General features: G+C 49.6%; 1 protein-coding gene and 1 long non-coding RNA gene across 2 annotated transcripts in view; one reads left to right on the top strand and one right to left on the bottom strand.

The window, feature by feature from the left end:
• The window catches only part of ZHX2 (zinc fingers and homeoboxes 2), a 173,004-nt gene that overhangs the window by 129,192 nt on the left and 25,525 nt on the right, over positions 1-18,287 (bottom strand). The gene's annotated exons all lie outside the window — the stretch shown is intronic.
• LOC309835334 lies at positions 9,209-11,218 on the top strand. Its single transcript, XR_014297984.1, has 3 exons — positions 9,209-9,306; positions 10,234-10,331; positions 10,441-11,218. It is a non-coding gene; the product is annotated as an uncharacterized lncRNA (long non-coding RNA).

Genomic DNA, 18,287 nt, shown 5'->3' on the forward strand with positions numbered 1-18,287 from the left:
TCTGGCCACAGCAGTGCCATAAGTGACCAACCTAGCACCCAGCTCCACCTCACTTAGCTCATCGTCAGAGCTGGGATACTGTCTACACTGCCTGGTGCCTCAGTAGATGATTACAGGGCTGATCCAGTCCCTTTCATTAAAAAAGAGGTTTGAAATTGGTGTAAATCTCAGCTCTGTAAGGGAGGAAAATGAACTGTCAGCTCTGCTGAAAAACTAGGACAAGGTTCTCTTTAGCAAGTCTCCAGGTACTGTTCAGGCAATCACTGGGTATCACGAGCCTTAAAATATACCCCTGCCTGGTACAATGTCTCCTGATTAAGCTGCCTGCCAGGCCTGGGGTATTTCAGGCGGGAATGGTGTATTTTAAAACCACACAATTACTAGTAGTTTGGAAGAACCTTTTGAAACACCATGCCAATCATTTAATTCATTTTCCAAGTCCTTTTTAAATGCAAAATATGCTAATACGTTGTTGGAGTATCCAGCAGAGAAACCTGCTAGAGACTGGGGCCTCTCTTGCTTGGAGGTTAAGCGGAGGGCTGGTGGGAATGGGGCGCAGCGAGAAGAATGGCCCATTTTCCCGCCGATGCCACTGGGCTCAAGTGTTTCTTTGTGTTCCCTTCAGCTGCGAAAAGGTGCGATCACCCTCACAGGCACAGATTTGGGGCATAATGGGCTTCTTTTCTGCCCAAAGCCCAAGTCCTGCCCCTGGTAAGTAAGACATGTCCTTGAGTTGTCTGCTAGCTCCTCCTGGTGAAGAGGGGACAATGAAGGAGGGAATAAAGAAGGGGTGAGACAAATTGATGGCTTGAAGGAATAAATTACTTTAGTCCCGGAGGGGCTGCTGCAGCCTTTGAAAAAATGATATAAACCAGCAAGTCTCCATTTCTCTTACCTATACGAGGGAGGAGGATAAATTACAGACCAGGGGTCTCTCTTAGAGGATTCAGGTGGGTCAGCCTCTTTACCAAATATTACACCCATTTTGCCAAAATCCGCGGGCTTCTCTGTACCTACTTCGTAACTGATTCCATAATCTCATTCAAAGTTGCTGTTTATTTAATAAGTACACGTTACTGGTCCTACTCTGTATACCCAGCGCTGGTCTTGGTGGGACAGGGGCAGCACACAGGAGTACAACACGGGGATCTAGCCCTTTATAGCTATCTTTAATTGAGCCTCTGCTATCTTCCAGGGACAATAAATGCCTGGACTGCAGAGGGAAAAACACACATCCACGCCCGAAGGAAGCGAGGCAGGCGTGGCAGCATCCCCACCTGTCCGGGTGGGAAAGCCGGAATGCAACCTACCGAGGCTCTGGCCCAGGCCTTGCAAACAGGTGGCTGACGCTGGATTTGGCCCTTAGATATGTTTTCTTTGACTTTATACACTGCTTTAAACATTTTGGGAATACCTCCTAAAAATCAAGATTTCCAACATAAAAAATGAATAAGGGGCTCCCTGGCCTCACTGAACCCATACCCCTGCATGGGAACAGTCAGTGGGAGTTCAGTGGCCAGTATCCGCTTTAGACTGGGCGTGGATGCTCCAACTTGCCCACGTCGCCGCCACTCCTGTGACTTACCCCTAGCTAGCCTCCCTCATTCTCTTCACCTGCCTGACCTCTGTACGCATTTGGGTGTGCAAGCCTGACTCAGGACAGGCCCCTTACTTGCAAATGAGCAATCTGAGGCCCAGAGAGGTTAAGACAGAGAGAAGCACAGGTCTCTGCTGGACCCCTGGGTCTGTGCTATTTTTACTATGTCATCATGGGCAACCTAGGGGTACATGGTGCATGAAATAAACGAGGACCGTCATAACTACTCGATGGACAGAGGAACAAATGAATGAACAGATGGACCAGCCCAAGCCATAGATGCAGGCGTGCAGGGGCCACGGTGGGTAGGGGGCTGGAGGAGGCTTTATGAAGCGGATAGAAAGAGAACAGGCCTGAAAGAGCTCAGGAAAGGAGTAAAGAGTTCCCAGCTGACTTGAGGACCTGGAACCCCATTTATTTAGTTTAATTTTTGTGACTTTTAAAATGTGTTTTTATTGTAAAATAGGACATAGAAATAGAAAAGCATTCCCACCAACAGTGCAAGAGAATTCCTTTTTCTCCACACCCTCTCCAGCCACTATGGAGAACAGTATGGAGGTTCCTCTAAAAACTAAAAACAGAACTACCATATGACCCAGCAGTCCCACTACTGGGCATATACCCTGAGAAAACCATAACTCAAAAAGAGTCATGCACCACAATGTTCATTGCAGCTCTATTTACAATAGCCAGGACATAGAAGCAACCTAAGTGTCCATCGACAGATGAATGGATAAAGAAGATATGGCACATATATACAGTGGAATATTACTCAGTCATAAAAAGAAATGAAATTGAGTTATTGGTAGTGAGGTGGATGGACCTAGAGACTGTCATACAGAGTGAAGTAAGTCAGAAAGAGAAAAACAAATACCGTATGCTAACACATATATATGGAATCTAAAAAAAAAAAAAAGAAAAATGGTTCTGAGGAACCTAGCGGCAGGAAAGGAATAAAGACGCAGGCATAGAGAATGGACTTGAGGACACGGGGAGGGGCAAGGGTAAGCTGGGACGAAGTGAGAGAGTGGCATGGACATAGATACACTACCAAATGTAAAATAGATAGCTAGTGGGAAGCAGCCGCATAGCACAGGGACATCAGCTCAGTGCTTTGTGACCACCTAGAGGGGTGGGATAGGGAGGGTGGGAGGGAGACGCAAGAAGGAGGGGATATGGAGATATATGTATACGTATAGCTGATTCACTTTGCTATAAAGCAGAAACTAACACACCATTGTAAAGCAATTATACTCCAGTAAAGATGTTAAAAAAAAAAAGAAATAGAAAAGCATATAACACACAAACATACAAATTATTTTCAACTATTTATGATTTTTTTTTTTGGTCTTGTTTTCTTTCTAAAAGCCATCAAAGCTACTTCAAAATCAGGGTTTTCTGTGCTTTTCAATCTGTACTCCCTGCAGAGTAAGAAACTACCTTACCCCTTCCAGCCTGATATGGTGTAGCAGAAACATCAGGGGGCAAGCAACTGGGAGACCCGGGGTTCAATCCCAACTTAGATGATGGGGAAGGTGGTTTACCCTCTGACCTCAGATGGGGAGACAGGACCAGATCTCTCTGAGGTGCTAATGTTCCAGTGCTGTAGGATTCTGTAAGGCCAGGAACGCTGGGGAGAACAGAAGGAAACTGCTAGGATGTCCAGGAAAGGAAAGTCAGTGATCCAGTCTCTTACTGGCTCAGGCCAGAAGCAAAACTGTCATCATGGCTGCATTAGAACCTGAAACCAGTCACCAGAATCTGTCCTAGATCCCTCCAGGTAATAAGATGTTGGTGAAAAGGGAATTTAGAGGTCACGGGCTCCAGGCCAGCTGAGTACAAGTAGTTTGGATGAGGGATGTGACTTGCCCAGGGTCTGATCCTGAGTATTAAATTGCATCCCAAAGGCTTTTCCTTCAGCCTTTATTCCAAGCATGGGCTCTTGCAAGGGCCAGAGGCCTGGGGACGTGAGTAGGAAGGCTTCTTGGGCCAGGCCTCTCCTTCATGAACGGGCATACACTTAAACTTTTGACAGTCCCTGCAAGACACATATGTGGCTATCTGAATTTGGGACTACAACACACATACGTGGCTGTCTGACTTTGGGCCTACGACACAGGTAGAATACCCTGAATTAATGTATTTTAAATGTAAACCTGCAGGAAGCTTACAAGACGATTCTGTAGCATTGTATTTTGGATGTCAAAAGAGTTAACCTGCTAGTTTAATTATTTTACAGATCTTCAATTTCTATAATCAGTTTTAATATTTTTTTTCATATTTTAACATGCCAGGAGTCTAAAAAATGTGGATGTGGCCCGAGTCTCTCTCGATCTCGGTGAGGACTGACCCCAGGGCAGAACTTGAACACCAGAACCTGCGGGAGGCCCCTTCAGTCGCTGAATGGAAATGGGGATGGGGAGAGTGCAGTAAAACGAATATGGAACACTTCGGTCGCAGCCAAGGCAACCTGCACTCCCCATGTGCTTTCTAAGTGCCAGGAATGTCCAACAGCCGGCACAGAGATGGCCAGGCCCTGCCCATGAGGCAGTCATGGCCTAGCCAGCCAGCCAGACACTGAATGAGCTATAAAGTGACGTGACAAGTAGTGCAACTGAGAGACGCAGAAAGTGCTGGGGCATGTGTGGGGAGAACGTACATTCGCCTGAGGGTGGACCAACAAGCAGATGAGGCGTTGGGAGGTGTGGCGCACGGAACAACGCCCCCTCCAAATAGGCCACGCCCTAACCCCCAGTACCTGTGAATATGTCCCCTTACATGCCAAAGGGTCTTTGCAGATGTGATTAAGGTTGTTGCCAAGGGGAGATTATGCTGGCCTATCCGGATGGGCCCAGTGTAATCACAAAGGTCCTGAGAAGTGAAAGAGGGAGGCAGGAGGGTCAAAGTCAGAGCGAAGCAGCTCGAGAAAGACTCAGTCGGCACTGCTGGCTTGGAAGATGGAGGAAGGGGCTGTGAGGCAAGGAATACAGGCAGCTCTAGAATCTGGAAAAGACAAGGAAATGAATTCTCCCTTAGGGCCTCCAGAAGACAGAGTCCTGCCAACGCTGTGCTTTTAGCCCAGTGAGACCCATTTCAGACTTCTCACCTCCAGAACTGTCAGAGAACACGTGCATTGCCTTAAGCCACCATGTTTGTGGTAGTTTGTCACAGTAGCCCCGGGAAACTAAGGCAGGAGTATAACCCAAATAAGAGACAGGAGTCTTGGTGGACCAGTCCTGAATTGGCCAACTGCCCTCTGAGAGCCTCTATTTCTCCCTCCAAAAAACAGGGGCTCTGGGTAGATGGCCTCTGTCATCCCTTCCCTTTCTGACACTTGGTGTCTTGATCTGGTAGAGCATCCGCTGTACCAGATGGCTGGCAACTGGTGGTGAGAGTTGACAGAAAACAGCATGTCCCAGAGTGTGTTTGGTGGAATTTAAGTTCTATGGGCTGTGGATGAGGGTTAGTCAGAAAAGAGGGTTATTCACGCAGCAAATCATTACCGAGCACTTCCCAGGCACTGTTCTAGGTACAGGGGAGTCAGTGGTGAACCAGGACAGACAAGGTCCCTGCCCTCGTAGAATTCAGAGCAGAGGAGTGAGCGAACTAGTGAAGAAGCCCATTTCCACTGGTCAGCAGACCACGGAGGAAACGAAACCTGGTGACGAGACAGAGTGGGACGGGGAGGCCTGCCGCTCTCGGCAGGGTGGTCAGGGCTGGCCTCCCAGGGTCAAATGTGACTTGGTCCTACGTGACGTGAGATGAGCTGGGCATTTAAAGAGAAGGGGAGGGCTTCCCTGGTGGCGCAGGGGTTGAGAGTCCGCCTGCCGATGCAGGGGACATGGGTTCGTGCCCCAATCCGGGAAGATCCCACATGCCGCGGAGCGGCTGGGCCCGTGAGCCATGGCCGCTGAGCCTGCGCGTCCGGAGCCTGTGCTCCGCAACGGGAGAGGCCACAGCAGTGAGAGGCCCGCGTACCGCAAAAATAAATAAATAAATAAATAAAGGGGAAAGAAGGATGAAAAAATACTGAGCTAAATAGAGCTAAACAGAATTATGTATGAAGGAGTCCTGAGCGTTTGAACATATTGATTGGTCCATGTGTTCATTTGACACATTCTCTTATTGAACCAGGCAGTGTTCTGGGCACGAGGGATACAGTCCTGAACAAGACAGCCAAGCAAGAACGGGGGGAGCAGCATTAGTGCAGGGGAGACGGACAACACAGAGGTAAACAGACAAGTGTAAAATGAGGATGTGAAAGCAGGAACAGAGCAGGTAAGGGGGTGGAGGTCTGGGAAGACCTCTCGGAGGTGATGCTACCTGAGCAGAGTCCTAACACACAGGAGGAATCAGTGTGCAGCATTTCCCAAACTAACACGACAACGGAACCCTTTGTCATAGAGCGTCTTGCAGGACGACTGCTCCTCAGACGGGCCTTGAGAAAAGCCTGAAGCGTCAAGCTGGCGTCTGCACGTGCTCGCAGGACCGCAGTGGGCACGTCAGGATGGAGGCTGTGAATCTCATGAACGCAAAGGAAGACATCTCACGTAGAAGTCCCGCCTCCGAAGGCATATCAGAAAACGGGAGTGACTGGGAGGTCTCCTCCGATGGACTTGTGGATTTAGAAATCCCCGCACTCTCTCCTGGGCGGCCCCAGATTCCCCCTTGGTGCTGCTGGAGAGTAGCTGAGAGCCCAAGATTAGATGAGATGGGCTCTGCAGGCATGCGCAGGTGCTACTTTTCGCATGTCCCAGAAAATAGAAGAGAAGAACAGGAATCCTTTTCCTGGAATGTTGCGTCGTAAAGAACACGTATTTTTTGGGTTTTTTTATTGGAGTATATAAAATAGATAACTTGTATTTGTTTTTAAAGTGTATCTGGGTGACGATGATCAATGTTCCCATTTCCGGGGATTTTTACCCAAGTCTTCCTTCAGTCTTGATAAAGGAATACATTCTACACCCCAGGACCAGAAACAAGAACCGGGGGCCCAACCAGGGCACATCCTATCCTCATGGGAAGTCCACGCCCAGAGAGAGAGACTAACATCCTCTGCAAGAAGTCCCAGGGAGTTGCCCTGAGAACGAACGCCGCCGTCCCTGCGATGTCCTCTCCTGTCTGGAACAGGCTGTCTGGACTTTCTCACAGCTCAGATCAGCTGAGGCACATTATGTATTCAAATCCTGCGGCAGGAAGCCTCCCAGCAACGGCCATCCCGCCCGGGCTCTGTTCCTGATAAGCTGGGCTCCAGGGCTGCCAGGGGGCCGCTCTGAGAGGCCACAGACGCGGCCTGACCTGGCAGGTGGTGACGCCACTCATTTTCCACATTCCCTCGGCAAAGAGGTCAACACAGAGACATATGGGAGCAGCCTTCGCACGAGAGCTGACATCTCTTTCGAGCCCCTGCTTCCCGGGAGCAATAGGAGGGGCATAGGACCAAGCACACGTGTGGTTCCTCTGCTTGGAAGCTCTCCTTGGCCCTCGTCACCTTTCTACTCATCATCTTTCCATCTCAGCTCAGTGTCACTTCCTCTGGGAAGCTGTACAGATTGGATCAAACCCACCATTTTGGGTTCTCACGGCACATCCTGCCTCTATTATGAGCATCTGAGACGGCTTCAGGCCCCAGGTCTGGCACTGACTGCGCCTTGAACAAATCCCATCATCTCCCAGGGCCTCAGTTACTGAAGGAAGGGGGTTGATAAGATGCTCTCTGTGGTCCCTCCCAGTCCCAGCACCCTGGGATTTCCCTTCCCAAAAGAAGAGCCCTGAGCACAGCATGTACCCAGTCAGAGGTCTTGGCCTTGGGCCATGACCTTGGGAAAATCCCCTTCCCTCTCTTCCATTTACCCAGCATTAAAATGACAGAGCCAGTTGCCATGCTGGTTTGCAAACTTTTTAAGGCATGAAATCCTTTAAAAGAAAATGCAATCTGATACCTAAAACAGGTAAACGTGGAGCCACTTTGCTTGAAATAGGCACGAGGGTCTGGGAGGCCCTTTTTGTTTTGGCCTCTGAGGCACCTCCCCCAACAGCGCTCCTAAAGCGCAGCTGAAAAACGCCGCTCCCTTAGATGCTCCTTCCAAATCCAACCCGGAGTCAAGTTCCGATGTCCACCCACGCACACCTCACCTCTGCTCGGTGCCTGCCTTCTGTGGGGTCTGGAGACCTTCTTTTGAGGTGCGTCCAAAAGATACAGAAGTTTGCCTGCTCCTCTTTTCTTGTTTTTGTTTTTTACATGCTTAATTTCGAACATCACTCCATAGAGCACAAGAAGTGAGAATTATAAAGGTAGGAGAGGAGAAACCCATCACTTAACCCATTTCCAAATCACTGCTATGGACGCAAAAGCCACAAGTGCTGAGATGAAGGACACAAGTGACTGTGGGCAGCTCTGCCTGTTTACAGAGGAATCACCAACACCCATGGAGGGGTTGCCAGCCCCCAACGCCCTCCCGGGCACGTGTGTCCCACCAAGACACCCAGCAGAGCTCCTGCCGTTCCTACCACGGAGTTTCTACCATGGATGGAGGGGCAGCCAATCAGGAGACCTGGCCGCTGGTCCCCAGGAGCACCTTGCAGAGCCAAAGACACAGACAAGGACCCTGCAGAAGCGGCCCGCCTTTCCTCCAGAACTCAGAATTTGCTGAGACACCTCCCCGCCATCACTATTCCCCAGGTGTGAGCGACTGGTTGGCTTTCTAAGCCTGGGCCGCACACTCCTTTACTTCTTTATTTCCTAATGCCTTCTAAATTCATCACCCTCCCTGTGTTGAGCAAAACGTGCTGAGGTTTGTAGAGAAGGAGTGCCCTTGCTTCCTCGGTGTCCGAGAGACACAAAAACCCACTGAGAAATCCCCTGGGGGAAGGCTCAAGGATGGGCCTTTGTGGGCACCTGGCCGTAGGTTTATTTATTTATTTATTTATTTTGCGGTACGCGGGCCTCTCACTGCTGTGGCCTCTCCTGTTGCGGAGCACAGGCTCCGGACGCGCAGGCTCAGCGGCCATGGCTCACGGGCCCAGCCGCTCCGCAGCATGTGGGATCCTCCCGGACCGGGGCACGAACCCGTGTCCCCTGCATCGGCAGGCGGACTCTCAACCACTGCGCCACCAGGGAAGCCCTGGCCGTGGGTTTTGATTTGGAGGCCAGGACAGCTGACCTTTCAGAACCAGAGAGAAACCTTTTATATTTTGAGGCAGCTGATTTTCATTATTATTTTTTAGAGGCTCTAAAGCTTCTCTAAAACCATCTCCTGGACGTAGAACTTCTCTTTGTTTTCCCCTAATGCTTACTTGGCTTATGAAAATGCATTAAATCAGTAGTCATTCTGCTGCTCCCAAATGTGTCCCACTCCAGCCCCATCGTCTGGCTGGTGATGATTCTCTTTATCAATCCCAAGACAGCAGCTGAACCTCCTGCGCGATCTGGCATCTCCCCGTCCTCCCCACTCCCCGCCCCCCTGTCCTGCTCGGTCCTCTTGAATTTAAACTGTCAGCCCTGCAGTGACAGACATCGCAAGTTGGAAGGGGAGGGAGACAGTGCTATTTATAATCCAGCGGAGTTCACCCTCAGAACACGGCCATTTTTTTCCAGGCCACCTGCCAGAACCCACATTCTCCAGGCTCCATATATGGGCCTCCCCACAGGCCCCTGTGGCCACAGCCTCACCTCTGAGGGGACCAAGGCAGCCAGGCGACTCAGGAAGGTAAGGCCGGATCTGCTTCTCCAGGGCCTGTGACACCCCGCTGCGGGGTGATCTGAGACGGTGGGGTGTGGGGGGTAAAGAGCCAGGAACCCTGGGGTACCAGCCTGACCAAGCTTGGAGGGCAGCCGGCTTTCCCCCCAAGGCTTGAATAAGAATGGGGAGGAAGAAACGTATTCTTGCTATAAAACATTAGCTCACCCCATAGTTTTGCCAAGTGGTTTTCAATTGTTTCCACTGCGATGTGACTGAGGTCCGTGGCGGCCTTGCCAGCCCCCAAGGGCTCCGAAAGCTGGATTTATGGACGCCCCTGGATAGGCAGATGGGAGGGGAAGGCTGGGGAGGGTGCGCAGGCCAAGGCAAGGGAGCGGGGCTTTGCCAAGCAGATCTTTTCTGCAGGCTGTCGGCTTTGATTAGCATATATAAAGGACACAGAAAGAGAAAGGCGTCTGGCTTCTCCTGGGCATTTGGACACAAACACCCAACTACCTTCTGGAAGCCAAGCGTGGAGGCAAACAGGAAGGGCCTGACCTGTTGAGCTGTCACTCTGGGCTCTTCTCTGTCCTTTCTGTGCCGATGTCCGTGGGACCAGGCTGGGGCCACAAACGGGTCGGGGTGGGGTGCCTACGGACCAGAAGTCCTGGAAACCCTCCTCCAAGTTCCTGTAAGCAGTTTGACTTCGATGTCTTGGAAAGCATCCCCAAACCTCCCCCAGAACTGTCTGCAGTGGACACAGCTGTGACAAATCAAGCTCAGGTCCTTCCTCTAAACAGCCTTCTGTGGTCCTCTGGCTATCTCTTCCGTAGGATGGAGAGTATCTGGTTTTACGATGAATGGTTATTATTAATATTAATGATAACAGTTTGGCTTTATTGAGTGCTTACTCAATGCCAGGCACTTAACACGTAGCATCTCATTTAATCCTCATAGGGGTGTTACTTTGTCCGTGAGGAAACTGGGGAGCAGAGAGGTTAAGCCGTGTGTCTACCCCCGAGTCTATCCGGCTCCTGACCCCCAGTCTCTCCGCTGTACGTACTGGTTCCTATCACTCTTGCCTGCCGCCTTCTTTGTTACATTTTTATCCTTGCGGGTGGAGGCCATGCCTTAAACTCCTTGTCTCTTCTCTTCTTCCTTGAGCATCCAGAACACAGTAGACCTGCAGAAAATCTTCACTCACGTGGCAGTCCTTCGGCTGAGGCACCCTTTACTTGCCAGCTCTTTTCAGCCTGGGATGGATTCCTGATTCTCTTTTGACTCCGTGGTCTCCGAAACCAGGCCCGAGGGGCCACGATCCTGTATCTGCGGCGGTCCCAGGCATCCCTACCGTTCCTCCTTCGCCTGTGACCAATATGGGACTAGCACTTCAGCAGAGGAAAAGCAGCAGCAGGAGTTGATCAATTCCTAAGCAACGAAGATCCTGTTTTCATGCAAACGTCCTCGGCCTTAAAACAAAAACAAATTCTTCCCAGGGTGCGTCCTGGATGCCAAGTCTTCTTGCAAGACACATTCTGAAGCAAGGTTTTGCGCCTGTGCTAGAGACCGAGGGGGGCTGGGAGGAGAGCTGCCTGCCAAGTGTCGTCTTGATATGCTCTCATTTTAAACTCACAGCCACCCCACGAGCTAGCCCCAGTCGGATCTCGGCTTGACAGATAAGGAAACAGGCAGAGAGAAATGAGGGAACGGGTCCAGTGTCTATCAGCTGGCGATGGCAGCCAGGGCACATGACCAGATCTGATTGAAGCTGTATTGTTTTGGACACAGACACAGGTATCCACTGCGACTGTATTCACCTTACAAAGACGAGGGGATGACCATGAATGTTTCAGATGACTACAGACAAAATCTTTTTTTCCCCTTAGTGTACTTTTCCCATCACTTAAATAAAAAGTGTGCTTTTCCCCTCAAATAAAAAGAAAGAAGGATGCCGCCTGGGTACCACTCCTCTTCTTACAATAAACTAGTCCTGGATGTGAATCTGGATGAAATGTTAGAACTGACTAAATGCTGTTGAGTCTGTGATGCCTACAAAGTGCTCAGGAGTGTCCCTGACGACTTGGCTCTGGCCACGGTCTCGGTTTCCTTGCCTCTGAGGCCAACAGCAGATAAAGAGAGGGTGACTATGAATGAGGTCACAAAGCAATGCAGGGCCTATCTATAGGTGGAACGGCAACAAGTGCCCTTGAGTTCTGAAGAGGTGGGGATCATAGAGGGCTTCCTGGAGGAGGGGTTTATTCCAACTCAGGAATAAATCCCTCCTAAAGGAGCTGAGTTCCCACCAACACTGGCACTACTGGAACACTGCCAGGGTCACTGGGCTTGCCCAACAGTTACAGGCAGTGGCCACAGGACATCTAGCCTCCAGCTGGCTCCAGCAGCTTTGTCCCTTAGGATCCCGTGAGTTCAAAGGCAACACACATTGATAGATTAGGGACAGCCCACGCGAGTCACTTTTGGCAAATGACCCATTAATACCAGGATTGTGGCCCTTTAGTGCTGCATGATCACTGGGTGCCACCCACTTCCTGCTGATGTCTTGCCCAAGGCTCATGGTCCAGCCAAGTCTCCAGCTCAAAACTCTTTCCTCCTGCCGCTGAAGCCCTCTGCTGAGCCCCCTTTTCTCACACTGAGGAGGCGATCACTGGCTTCTGCATGTGCCCAGAAGCAGCCAGTGAGCCCGGGATTGGGAGATACAGACAGCAGCTTTCTCAGGGTAACCTGAAAGCGAATCCAGGGCAGGGAGGAGCTTCTTTTCGGAGCATGTCTCTTCCTAGCACTACCGCAGCAACTGGGACTGAGCAGGCGAAGGTCTGGTCCTGGGAACAGTGAGTAGGCGAGTCTGGCTGGAGAAAAGGGCCCATAAAGAGGCTTTGTGGAAGTTAAAAGTGACAAGAACCAGTTGAGTGGAAAGAGCGTGGACTTTGTGTACAAAAGACCTGGGCTGGCATCCAACACTGTCGCTGTGTCAGGGGTTGAGAGTGCTCCCCAGTATACATGTTCTCCTTTTCCTCCCAGGCAGCAGCTAGACTACTCCCAGCATTCCTTGCAGTGACAGGTGGTCATGTGACAGCTTTCCGAAATTTGAGTGGAATTTGAGTGGAAGTGATGAGGGCCAACTCCAGGCATGGCCCCTAAAAACCTCCCACTTGCGGTTCACTTTTCTCCATCTCCCAACTGAATGGACAGAGCCCCCAGGACTAGAGGGAGACAGCCACAAGAGGGAAGGAGCCTGGGTCCCTGAATCACTGTGTGGAACACTGCCTGCAGACATACACACCAAACTGTGGTGTGAGCAGGAAACAGAATCCTAAACTGTTAAGCTATTAAAATTTGGGGGTTGTTACAGCTGTTAGCTCAACCTGACTAATATAATATAGGCTTTTACTTGCCATGTGACTTTGGATGAGTTTCTTAACCTCCTTAAGCTTAGATTTCCTCATCTGTAAAATGAGAATTAAAAAAAAAAAACCTTCCGGAGAATGACCAGGCTAGCACTTGTAAAGTTTCCACAGCAAAGGCTGCATCGTAAATTTGGGAGCCCTGGGCACTTTTGCATTTGTGGGTCCCTTCCCGCATTAAAAAAAACTCAAAACAAACCCCGTAAAAAATTAGGCTTTAATATTATGTTGGTATAAAGACAAATATATTCCAGGTTGGATTAATCGTTATGTTATTATTGTTTAGGATTTTAATATTTGATTTTATAGTCATTATTACTATATTCATTTTTTCTTCTCATTTTAAGAGAAATTAAAATGAAACGTTTTCTGGGGCCCTAAAAGTATTGTGGGCCCCAGGCACTGTGCTTACTGTACCTAATGAAGAAATTGATCCTTCTCACTACAGAGCCTGGCCCCTGATGCACACAGTAAGTGATAACTACTATGGGTATTTAAAAAATAATAATAGGAAGACGGACACATGAACGGCCACAGATGGTTATGAAACCCCTTTCACACCCCTCATGTCCTCCAGTGCTCACATCCATTGTATGAGATGGTTTCATCTATATTTTCCAATGAAGAAAAGCAAGGCTCAAGGAGGTCAGGTGCTGTGCTCAAGAGGGGTAAGAACGCCTACCACTCAGCACTTTCTGCCTGCTGTCTTACGCCAAGCACAAGGCTAGACACCTGTCTTACTTGATCACTTTTAATTTTCACAACCTGTCACGAGATGGGGCTTCTTTCTTGTCCCCATTTTACAACTGAATAAAAGAAATCAATATTGAGGACAAGTGGCTGAGTTGAGAACTGAAACCACTTCTGGTGCCAAATCTAATGCTTGTTCCATCAGCCCACCTTTCCATCTCTCGAGAGCTACGTCCTGAGCATTGATAAGTGGCCATGTCTGAGGAGGGTGTCAGCCACCCCAGTACCTCCTTTCACGGAGCAGAGAAGGACCTGCTCAGGGCTGACATCCAAACACATCGTGCTAAGGTTACACTTGAGCTTTCTCATTCTCTACCTAAATGTACTCCTTTGAAGGTCTAATTATAGTGACTTTTATTTTCTTGTAAATAATCAGGTCTGTCATAACTGATTTCACTGATCCAAGGCTCCACGTTGGCAGTCTTGGAGGCCTGAGCCAATGCGTCAATTAGGCCAAGTAGGCTGTAAGCAAAAGTTGCACGAAATGGCAGAGAGAAAAAAAAATTAGTCGCAGGCATATAGATGGTGGGGACCAATATGTGCTTTTCCACAACAGTTATATCAACACAAACTCCTAAATGTGGCTCATGGTGTCAATCTCTCGGCAACCGAAGCTAGTAAAACTGGCACAGACAGCCAGATGCCAGAGAACGAAAACAATCTTTTTAGTGGAGACTCAATCCTAGAAACTGGTTTTTCTAATATCTTTCGCGTCTAAGGTGATGCCCCCAGGAACCTGCCATGGCTCTTTGTGCTCGTTTTCAGGAAGAAAGACAGGATGCAGGGCTCCCTCCCGTGAAGGGCTCCCACAGTCTTAAGGGCTACGTTTTGAGTGTGGCCGTTCAGCCAGCATTGAGTCATAGATCAAACGTCGTCTCCGGACTTGGGTACGAGTCTCTTTCCACCTGCCTTATCAGTACTGTGACGAAGCAAATCATTTCACCTTCCCCAATTCATCTCGGCCTCCTTAGCTATGAAATGGTGACAGCCTACAACCCTCGTGAGGCTGAATGATATAATGACTGTGTGTGAAAGCCTGTTGGATAAGTGCTAGTCATCACCATCACGATCAACAGATCAGCACGTACTGAGTTCCGTTTTCAATCCGTGGGGATGGTTTCTTTCTCTCCTCAAATAACTCTACATAGAAACAGTCATGCTTCAAGTCATCGAAGGATGGGAGCCACGATCTACTTGGGACTTCTTTCGTGGGGAGGTGTTTGAAAGTCATCTTGCTAATTAAGCTCGGAAAGTCCCTGTGTCTGATGGGAAGCTTCGAGAAAGGAGTGTCATCCAGGTAAGAACGTGGGGAAATGGAAGGCAGCGCTCATCTACTCCCCAGCCTGCTCACAGGACACTGACATATGCTTTTGGTGACCCCAGTTCTGCGGCTGGTGTAACCTCCTGTGGGTCTGGCTAATCTGTGTGAGCAGCGGGGTTAAGAGCACAGACTCTGAAGTCAGGCTGCCTGAGCTTTGAGCCCAGCTCAACTCTTCACTCCCGGTGGGACCTTGGGCAAGTGATCTCATCTTTCTGCGCTTCCGTTTCCTCACCTATAAAATGAAGATAACGACAGTACCTAGCCCTGAGGGTGGTGGTAAGGAATAAGGAGGCGAACACCTGTCAACAGATTGTAACAGGCCAGGTACCCAGGAAGCAATCAGTGCCTGTGAATGGTTATATTACAGTCAGCGACCTTCCTTCCCTCATTTGGCATTTATTAACATGTGTGTTTAAGTTAGCCATCTTCGGATTTCCACCTCAAACCCCTTACTGAGACGGGAATTCTGAGTGCAATCTAAATTGTACTCAGATTCTGATTCAATCAAGATGTTGAATCACTATGTTATACACCTGAAATATAATATTGTAAATCAGCTATACTTCAATGAAAAGAAAAAAGGAAATTCTGTAGTCCCCATAGAAAATCTAAGAACTCCATGATCTAGAACTGAATCTTCAAGAGAGGCCCAGAGCCACCTCCTTCAAAGGAATTCCTTTCTGGGGCAGAGATGTGGGAGAAGGAGTTCCAAGCTGAGAATCAGGGGACCCAAGTCCTAGTAAATGTCATTTTCCCCCTCTGTGGCCTTGAGCAAGTCACTCCCCCTCTCTTGAGTGTAAGTTTTCTTTTCTTTCTTTTTTTTTTTTTTTTTTTGCGGTACGCGGGCCTCGTACTGCTGTGGCCTCTCCCGTTGCAGAGCCCAGGCTCCGGACGCGCAGGCTCAGCGGCCATGGCTCACGGGCCCAGCCGTTCTGCGGCATGTGGGATTTTCCCGGACCGGGGCACGAACCCGTGTCCCCTGCATCGGCAGGCGGACTCGCAACCACTGCGCCACCAGGGAAGCCCTTGAGTGTAAGTCTTCTCAGTTGTAAAATAAAGAGGGCTATTGGCTACGACCCTCAGTTTTTCTTCTGTAAAAAGGGATAATAGGAGAACTATCATACATGTGCTGTGACGTGCGACCCAAACAAAGCATCGCATACTAAAATGGGTGAGGGCCTGACCACGGCCCACAGGCTCTAGGCCATCTGGCTCCTGTCACTCATGGCCCATCTCTCTCCCTCTCACCCATTCTGCTGCACACATTGGTCTCCTTGTTTTGCTTTCGTCCCTCAGCACTACTGCCTTAGGGTCTTTGCCCCAGCTTTGTCCCTCTGCCTAGGGTGCTCTTTTCCCACATAGCCCTATGGCTCACTCCCCTACTTCCTTCAAGTCTTGAATTATTATTTTTTCCATAGCAACTATCACTTTCGAGCATAGTACATGGTTTCCTTACCTGTTACGATTATGGCTTACTCTCGGTCTCACCCCAGACTGGGAATGTAAGGAATCTGTTTGGTTCCTCAAGAGCTGGGAAGACCACCTGGTACATAATAGGTGATCAATAAATATCTGAGGATTCACTGAGTGAATGAATGGAGAGCACTTTGTACACCGAGAAGGGGCTTATTTCCGGCAGCCTTCCTAAGTGTGAAGGGGGCATTCTCACTCCTCACCTGTCTTCTTTCCCTTAATTACCTAGACACCTGGACCTGTTTCCACCGCCCCCTCCACCCCCCCCCCCCAGCCTGGAAGTGGAGTAAAGCACCTGTTGGCAGGTAACTGTCACTGGTCTATTTCTCGACTTGGTGAAGTTAATCTGTAAACATCGGAGATGCAGTCTCTCTGCCTGTTCTGTCTCTCCCTGATCAGAGGGCAGCAATGGCCTGAGTGTGCATCTTTGCAGACTCGCAGTTTCACTGATGGACACTTTATGGTGTGGGGTGCAGGGCAGGGAGCATTAGAAAGACCTTCTAGTCAGCGACCTAGCTAAGTCATGCCCTCTAGTCTGGTTCTGTAAGGACCAGAGGGGATATATATTTTGATCACACCTGTCTGACTCTGTCTCTCTCGATTAGTCTTGAACCTGGCTAGGTAACAGGGTTGTGTCATTTACTGACCCCTAAAACTCCAACACCAAACATTCCGGATTTTAGCAAGTGAAGCCTTACATTCCCTAGTTCCAGACTGTCTACAGTTCTTGCCATTCTCCTCTGACTTATTAATTTGTGGATGTCCCACTTTACATACAACACTGCAAACTGGGCACAGTTCTGCAATGAGCTTTGTGACCCAGGGGAGAGGGGCTGTTACCAGCCCGCCCATTCCAGACACCATTCTGCTATCAATGCTGTGGAGAGATATCTGTATATCCCTCCTCCCACCACTGGACTCTCCTAGACCTGCAGTCCTTGGACACTTTCCCACCCAGGATCTGTGATGCCTCAGGGCTCCACCCCCAGCTCCCATGGGATGTGATGCTGTTCTGTAAATTGCTAGATTAGGCTCCTTCTTCTTGTCCCCTGAGATCTTCTAGGATACTGTCTCTACCACCCGACAAGTTCACTATCGCTCCCAGATCCATGCTATCCCTGACCACAGCGAAATGACAGTGACCGCTGCCTGAATGCTTGCAAGCGCTCAGGAATGGGGCCCAGCGCCCTCCCTACCTCGTCCTGTTCAATCCTCAAAACAAGCCAACGAGGCAGTCGTTACTATCTCCCATTTTACAGATGAGGAAACTGAGGCTTTTCGAGGTGAAGGGTCTTTATGTGTCACTGTAGCTTGTAAGCAGTAGTGTGAATTCCAAAGCCTAGACTGGATGGCTTCTAGGGCTAGCATTTAGGTCTCCATTTAAGCCACAGAAAAACATGTGGACAGAATGGGGGTGAGCCAGAGACCCCAGGCCCACCCCCAGGAACCTAAGTCCAGACGATTTCACTCAGGTCCGTCGGCATCCTTTGGGGTGGCCATTTAACCTGCAAACTTATCCAAAAGGATCTTCCAACACTTCTCCATCATGTTCCCAAGGAGCTCACGAGTGGTGTTCTCAACACCTTAATGACAACCAGGGATGCCTGATTTGTGGGGTTTTTCCTCGCCTACTGGCTGAAAAGCCATGAAAAAAACCTTAAGTTCATCTGGCCCCACCTGATCTGGGCGAACCCACGCTGGATTCCAATGAGCACCACTGTGCCCTCTCTAAGCCCTGGCAAAACAGCCTTGGAAACAGCCCAGGAACCAAGAGATTTAAGGCAGTTAAGATCATCACTAGCTGAGTCCAGGTACAAGGTTAGACCTGGAGTAAGGCATTGCTTACCCACCAGCAAGTCAACGGCAGGGAGGTGAGCATGGCATCGGACAAGGAAGCAAAACAATTCATTTGGCAAGAAGAGGTCTGTCTCAAGGCTCCCGGTTCCCCTTTCCCACTGTAATTCTGGAGCTCTGGGCTGCACTCGGCTGAAACAGCAACCCCTGCTGACTCCTTTCCTGAAGCGTCCAGGCAATAGTGACAGCAA

This window comes from Grampus griseus (genome assembly GCF_964374135.1).
Source record: "Grampus griseus genome assembly, chromosome: 17".
Classification (NCBI taxonomy): Eukaryota; Metazoa; Chordata; class Mammalia; order Artiodactyla; family Delphinidae; genus Grampus; species Grampus griseus.